Source organism: Suncus etruscus, chromosome 1 (assembly GCF_024139225.1).
Source record: "Suncus etruscus isolate mSunEtr1 chromosome 1, mSunEtr1.pri.cur, whole genome shotgun sequence".
Lineage (NCBI taxonomy): Eukaryota > Metazoa > Chordata > Mammalia > Eulipotyphla > Soricidae > Suncus > Suncus etruscus.
Window position 1 is genome coordinate 104,060,439 of NC_064848.1, and position 7,854 is coordinate 104,068,292.

Genomic DNA, 7,854 nt, shown 5'->3' on the forward strand with positions numbered 1-7,854 from the left:
GTGTTTTATTATGATGTACTTAGGGAAATAAATAAAGAAACCATGTGGAGCCACTTTTTTTAATATGGCTACCAGTAGTTTATAATAAGTTTATAATAAGTACTTTAAAATAGCAACTAGTTTCCCTCAGTACTTAAGTGTTAATGTCCAAGTAATGTAATTAATATGCATTTAAAATTTGAAACAAAAATTTTCTTTAAAATTTTACAGTTACTTGCTTTTCTCTGTTAAATATGACTAGGTACAAGATATTTCACTTTATTTTCTTTCTATTGTGTTACTACTCAATTGTTTTCTGTCAGATGTCTATGCTTTCTAGTTTGCCACATTACCACACAACCAAAATATCTTAATATATTGAAAATAATTTTATGTTATATTTATATTAAATATTAAAATGTACAGTATTTAATTTCACCTATATTGTTTGTAATTTGATTTCTAGAAGATTAGGAGTTACATAAGTATTTAGTATTTTATTGACAGAAGATTGTTATATATGATTATTGTTGTTTTAAAATAGATTTAGTTTTAGGGCACCAGAAAATAATGGATGGGCAGGAGACTTCCTTTGCACACAGTTCAATGGGCTCAATCACATGGATCATCTATGATCCCGAGTACCACAAGGGGTTTCCTGAACACATACCCAGGAGTAAGTTCTGCACACTGTCAATTGTGACCTACACAAGAAAATAAATAAAATACAGTTTCAAAGAATACTTTCAGATTCTATGTATGCTATACTAATCTGCATCCACAGCTACCCTCAATAGGGTAATTAATTTAATTAATTAATTTAATTACTGTATTAATAAATTGCAGTAATTTGTTTTATTTGTTAAAATTAAGTTTTACTAATGACAGTGGCATTGACAAAACCCTTTCTCTATTAATGTTTAACTTAATGACTTTTATCTATTTCAGAATCTCAAGATACCATATTATATCATAGCCTTTATATCTTTTTGGTGGGGTCACAACTGGTGACGCTCAGGGTTACTCCTGGCTCTGCACTCAGAAATAGCTCCTGGCTTGGGAGAACCATATAGGATACAGGGAATGAACCAGCAAACATCCTAGAACAGCTGCGTGCAAGGCAAATGCCCTGCCTCTGTGCTATCATTCTGGCCCCATCTTTATATCATTTTTACAGTCACACTTCATTGGGCTTATTCTTGACTCTGTTCCTTCAGGATTCACTCCCAGTGGGGCCCAGAGGACCATACAGTGTGCCAGCTATCAAATACAGGCTAGCCACATGCAAGGCAAGTTCCCTATCTTCTGTAATTGTGTGCCAGGCTGACTCTTTATATCCTTTGGTTTGAGAATTACTACAATTCTCAAGCATTTTTTGCTTTTGATGATTGAGTGGTTTGAGTGATTACACTTAAAATATCAATTAATTTCATAATATGTGAAATTTGTGACTGTAGCCTTATTTGAAAAAGAGGGTTTTTTCTGGTTAATTAAGGTAATGATCAATAAGTAAGATTGTTCTCAATTATTTCGGTAGAATAAGAATCCAATGTCAGGGGCCGGAGAGATAGCATGGTGGTAGGACGTTTGCCTTACATGCAGAAAGATGGTGATTCTAATCCCTGCATCCCATATGGTCCCCCAAGCCTTCCAGGAGTAATTTCTGAGTGAAGAACCAGGAGTAATCCCTGAGCACTGCTGGATGTGACCCCAAAACAAACAAACAAACAAAATGAATCTAATGTCATATTTTTTCATAAGGGAAACACAATGAAGAGCTACACAGGAAGAAAAATCAATGCTATCACAGAAGCAAAGTTTAATGTTTTAGATTCACAACCCAAGAATACAAATAATAGAAGCTAGAAGTTAAAAAATAAATACATTAATAGATATTCTGAAAAGAGCACTGCTAAAACATTAAAATAAAGCATCATGGCAGTTTGACAATACTGATGAGATATTTTCTTGAATGTTCACTGCTGAAATGAATTTGATGTTTTTTTTATTATTAGGCAGTAGCTCCTAGAAGTAAAACCACCAAAATCAGGTACTATTTTCATAATATTGTGTGAAATCATGAACTCTAAATATAATGTATCCCAGTTGATATTAATTATGTCCAACTACTTCATACAATTTTCTGTACTAAATAATTGACTTCTTCCTATCTTTCTATAAATATTGTGCCATTCTAAGAACTTTTGATTAATTACAATAAAACTTACGTGAAAATGCAAAGAAGGGAGTGATAAGCCTTAATGGGAACAAGTAGATACCAAGTGATTCCTGCACAAAGAGAAAAATAGATAAAGAAAAAAAAACACAGTAAAAATAGTGTTTTGGAAAGAAAAGAATTAAAGTTATATAATTTGTTCAATTAATTTTATATAAACATTGAATAGGTGATATACAAAATAAGGTTAAAGAATTCAGAAGGTCTCATTCAAGAAAAAACTCAATTCATTTCAATAAATATTCAGACTTACTTTATAGCAGATGGTGAACTTGGACCTTATGCATTCAAATTTAGCATGATTTTGTTTCTGTATTAAGGTGTTTTACCACATGAAAATGTAATTTAAATAGGTTTAAAATAATTATAGAATTGCATGAATATTTTTAAAAGGAGAATAGAAAAGTAACATTGATGTTCATTTGAATTATTATTGTTTCCAAAGATCAACTAGTATTTAAGAGAAAAAAACACTAACTTCAAAAAATGACATGGTAGTCTGACCTAAAATTAACTTTTAAAACATCTCTTAACCTTGCTGATTCTTAAATACTGTTATTAATTCATAATTGATTAGACTTGGGAATAAAATCCCTGCCAAGGAACATTATAAAATTTAAAAACTTATTAATTATATTGAAAAATAAATATGTCCACTTATATGTGAAAAACATAGAATATAAGTAATAAAAGATAATTTGATGAGTCACGAATAAAGTATTAGCAATTAGAGTATTAGCAAAGGCATTATCCTGCTAAAGACTCAGTTTACAGTTGGTAAACTGTTCGAATAAAAATAGGTCTCCATCAAAAGATCATATGAAGTAAGGCATAGAGTACATAGTAATACATAATAGCCTCCCAAGAATGTTTTTCATTATGATGAGCATTTTTCAGCCATATATTTAATACTCTTATTTGTTACCTTTTAACAGAGTGGTGGAGTAAATGGTAGGGTGTTTGCCTTGAATGTACTAACCTAGGATGGCGGTGTAATCCCCCCCCGGCATTCCATATGGTCCCCTGAGCCAGGAGCAATTTCTGTGTGCGTAGCCAGAAGTAACCCCTGAACGTCACTGGGTGAGGCCCAAAAAGAAAAAAAAATATTTTATCCATATCATGACTATACATTGGCTAACAAAGTGTTCATATAAAAAGAAATGCAATAAATGCAGTTACCTTAATTTTTAATTATAGGTAAATTATATTAAGTAGCAATAATTTAAAGTTAAAAGTATTTAGCGTTAAACCTTTTGTAATTTAAATATATGTGAATTTGTAAAAAGCCCTATTAAAATTTTGATGTATTTATTTATATATGCATAAGGAAATTTACACATGTAAAAGCTACCTTTCCCTGTGCAATAGTACTATGAGCTTTACTTGATTAAATGGAAAGAATCAGACAAGCCTGAGTCAGTGGGGGTTAAAATGGCTGTGGTGAGGTGATTTTGGTTCTATTTATGAGTAAAAAATGGAAGAAAGGTGACATAAACTTAAACTTAGGGAGGTCCAATACTAACTATGTCACAAGATTGTCTCTGTGGACTGATTTAAGCCCCTCAACAACTTCTCCATTTTATTCTCTCCATCTGTTTTACCAGACTTTAGGGAGGATTATTTAGTTAATGTTGAAGACTATATTTATCAATTCCACAAAATGTCTGTTATTTAATGATGAGAAGGCTCTAAATGACACTGTGGGAGTATCACAGCGGCTAGCAAGAGCATTATTGTAGATTGAGTCCTTCAGAAACCCACAGGACAAAATATGATATGCAGTTCTTAGAGCATATGGAATTGAGTTTCAATAATTATATCTCCCCTTTACTCCCCCACCTCTAGTCAATCGAGATTTATTTTTCTTTTTTCGGCTTGACAAGCAATTTGTTTCTATTTTTTTATGATGGTGGAATTTTATAATGATCTTAACAATATCCTGAAATTAATAATTTTCCTAAACAAAATTACAATGCTGCAATGCACTATAAACTGATAACTTCTATTTAAACATATCTATAAATGCTAACTGAACCTTAACTACAGTACGAGTCCTTTCTGCCTCTCTCTGTCCTCTTCCTATAATGAAAGATACAATTTCATTTTTAGTAACTTGATCCTAAACTAGAGACTGAGAAGTCCTCGCTATATCATATTTAAATGTAAGTCTTCCATGGGATATACAAGACAGAGAAAATTAGAATTTGAAAAAATAATATATATTGAATACTTCATGATAAAAAGAATTTCCTTTGTGAATTAGTTTATATAAATAGTCTGCATTTTAATAAGTCCATACAAAATATCTTTCCAATTCAGTAACAATGAAAGCACAAACTAATAGATTGTAGCTGCCCAATTCCCAGGACTAGAATAATAACTCCGTACCTGTATATTGCAACTAAATATGTGCAAATATACTGAAAAATAAAAAAGGGAGGGGGACTGTAGGGAAGGAAAATATGCTACTATTATCTTAGTCAGCACACAAGTTGTCTGTCATACCATAAGGCTGGCAAATAAAATCCCTCTACAATGAAACCTCTATGTGAGGTAAATCAGTTATTTCAGGTCAGTAGGGTACCATTTAGTAAATTACCTCTATTTCTTCATACCATGGGACATTGATATTACCTCACATATGTGGGCTCGTTATGCTCACTACATATCAAACTCTTCTAAATTGCTCCAAGTATCAATCTCTGTTTGAATAAGAATGGAATTTTATTAATGGATAATTTAGACTTTAGGCCTGGGGCTAGATTCATGCTGTTACTCGGTCAGAATATTGGCACTTTTCCTTCTTTAATTTATGTTTGCACAACAGTGACATGAGTTAAGCTTGAATATCCTTCTAGAAATCTGGCCTGAATCCTTCTTTGTGTGTTTCATTTGCACCCTTTATAGTATTTCTGTGTTATAGTTGCTTGCATAACAAGTTGAATGGAATTTCAGACATGATTGAAAGAAGTTCTATTTTCGTAATTCAAACTGAATCATGTCCTGGCAACATGAATGAAGCTCTCTGGGTGGTAATCCTGGAATTAAAGGTCTCATTTGAAAAGAAAAACACTCGTTTGTGATTTTTATTGAAGGTTATCATGTCCTCAGAGTGTATGTTTGGCATGACTTCAGAGTGTAGTCTAAGTAATTTCTACTATGTGTATGTTAATCACATTAGTGCATGAGCTCAATTTCACAACAGAATTATAAGCAGAACTGGAGTCCCAGTCATTATATGACAAGTTGAAGAATTGGATGTGTGACATAACTGTAAGGGTCAGCAGGAGCCCTAAGGAAGCTGTAGAGTAATTGGGTTTGAGAACCAATCCACTGAGTTGGCTACTTTATTGCCTGCCCAATACTACTGGAAGAAACTTGTTTTTAGATAAGCTATTTTAAACTGAATTGATCGTTGATTCCTAGAAAAATGTGTGTGCACTATTATGAATTGAACATATGATGTGTCCTCTCCAAGCTGTGTGTCCTATTCCACTCAGTTCACCTTTCTCTCTCACTTGACTCATCTCATCTTTTGTATCTGCCCACCTAGAACTATTATAGATCTGAGCACAGTACTTCGCATCGCATCTCTATACATTTATCAGTGGTTATTTTGAATGGGTTAGATAGTAACTAAATGATTTAAAAGTTTTGAATGTTTGTGTGTTGTGTAATATTTTTTTTCTTTCTCTTTGGGGTCTTGCTTTGGGTCCATTTTGCTTTTATGTGAAAGGTTCTTTTAAATAGATAATTCATTCTTTAATATTAGTTATATGCTTTTATAAAAAGTTACTTTTATAATGTAAGTACAAATCTTATTCTTTCTTGCTTTCTTGTTTTAGTCTTATTCTGATAAATGTGATATTTATGTCTTTTGGTTATAATTTTTTCAGAAGAAGAGTTACCATAAATATTATTTACTTAAAGGCTTTCATCTACAATAAAAACTGTACTTGGTCAAATAATTTTCTATAGCTATTGAATGACTATTTTCCATTTTTTTGCATGAGTACTGCATTCAGAACTTATTCCAAATTCTGAATTCAGGGATCATTCCTGGTAAGCTCAGGGTACCTTATGATGCCATAAGCTTGGAACAAACCAGGTCAATGAGTTCAAGGCTAGCTCCCTACTGCTATACTATGTCCTATGTAATGAATTATTTTTAATAATTTGTACTAAAAGCATGGGGCCGGAGAAATAGCATGGAGGTGGGGTGTTTGCTTTGCATACAGAAGGACGGTGATTCAAATCCTGGAATCCCATATGGTTCCCTGGGCCTACTATAGCAATTTCTGAGCGTAGAGTCAGGAGTAACCCCTGAGCACTGCCAGGTGTGACACGCTCACATTACCCCCCAAATAAAAACAAACAAAATAAAACAAGAAAAAAATTAATTTGTACTAAAAGCTGCATAGAATGATTTGTAGTTAGAACCCAATACTCTTGCTTTTGTTTCTTCTCGTCTTTTCTTTCTTTCTTTTTCTTTCTTTCTTTCTTTCTTTCTTTCTTTCTTTCTTTCTTTCTTTCTTTCTTTCTTTCTTTCTTTCTTTCTTTCTTCTTTCTTTCTTTCTTTCTTTCTTTCTTTCTTTCTTTCTTTCTTTCTTTCTTTCTTTTTCTTTCTTTCTTTCTTTCTTTCTTTCTCTTCTTTCTTTCTTTCTTTTCTTCTTTCTTTCTTTCTTTCTTTCTTTCTTTCTTTCTTTCTTTCTTTCTTTCTTTCTTTCTTTCTTTCTTTCTTTCTTATCTCTATCATTTTTTCTTTTTCTTTCTTTCTTTTCTTTCTTTTTTCATTCAATCATTCTTTCTATCATTCTTTCTTTTTCTTTCTTTCTTTCTTTTTAAATTTTTTCATTTAAACACTTCATTACATACATGATTGTGTTTGCGTTTCAGTCATGTAAAGAACACCACCCATCACCAGTGCAACATTCCCATCACCAATGTCCCAAATCTCCCTCCTCCCCACCCAACCCTGTACTCTAGACAGGCTTTCTATTTCCCTCGTACCTTCTCATTATTAGGATAGTTCAAAATGTAGTTATTTCTCTAACTAAACTCATTCCTGTTTCTGGTGATCTTCATGAGGTAAACTGTAACTTCCAGTTCTTTTCTCTTTTGTGTCTGAAAGTTATTATTGCAAGAATGTCTTTCATTTTTCTTAAAACCCATAGATGAGTGAGACCATTCTGTCTTTCTCTCTCTCTTTCTCTCTCTCTCTCTACTTATTTCACTCAGCATAATAGATTCCATGTACATCCACGTCTAGGAAAATTTTATGACTTCATCTCTCCTGACAGCTGCAAAATATTCCATTGTGTATATGTACCACAGTTTCTTTAGCCATTCATCTGTTGAAGGGTATCTTGGCTGTTTCCAGAGTCTTGCTATGGTAAATAGTGCTGCAGTGAATATAGGTGTAAGGAAGGGATTTTTGTATTGTATTTTTGTGTTACTAGGGTATATACCTAGGAGTGGTATAGCTGGGTCATATGGGAGCTCGTTTTTTCAGTTTCTGGAGGAATCTCCATATTGCTTTCCATAAAGGATGAACTAGATGGCATTCCCACCGGCAGTGGATTAGAGTTCCTTTCTCTCCACATCCCCACCAACACTGCCTGTTCTCATTCTTTGTGATG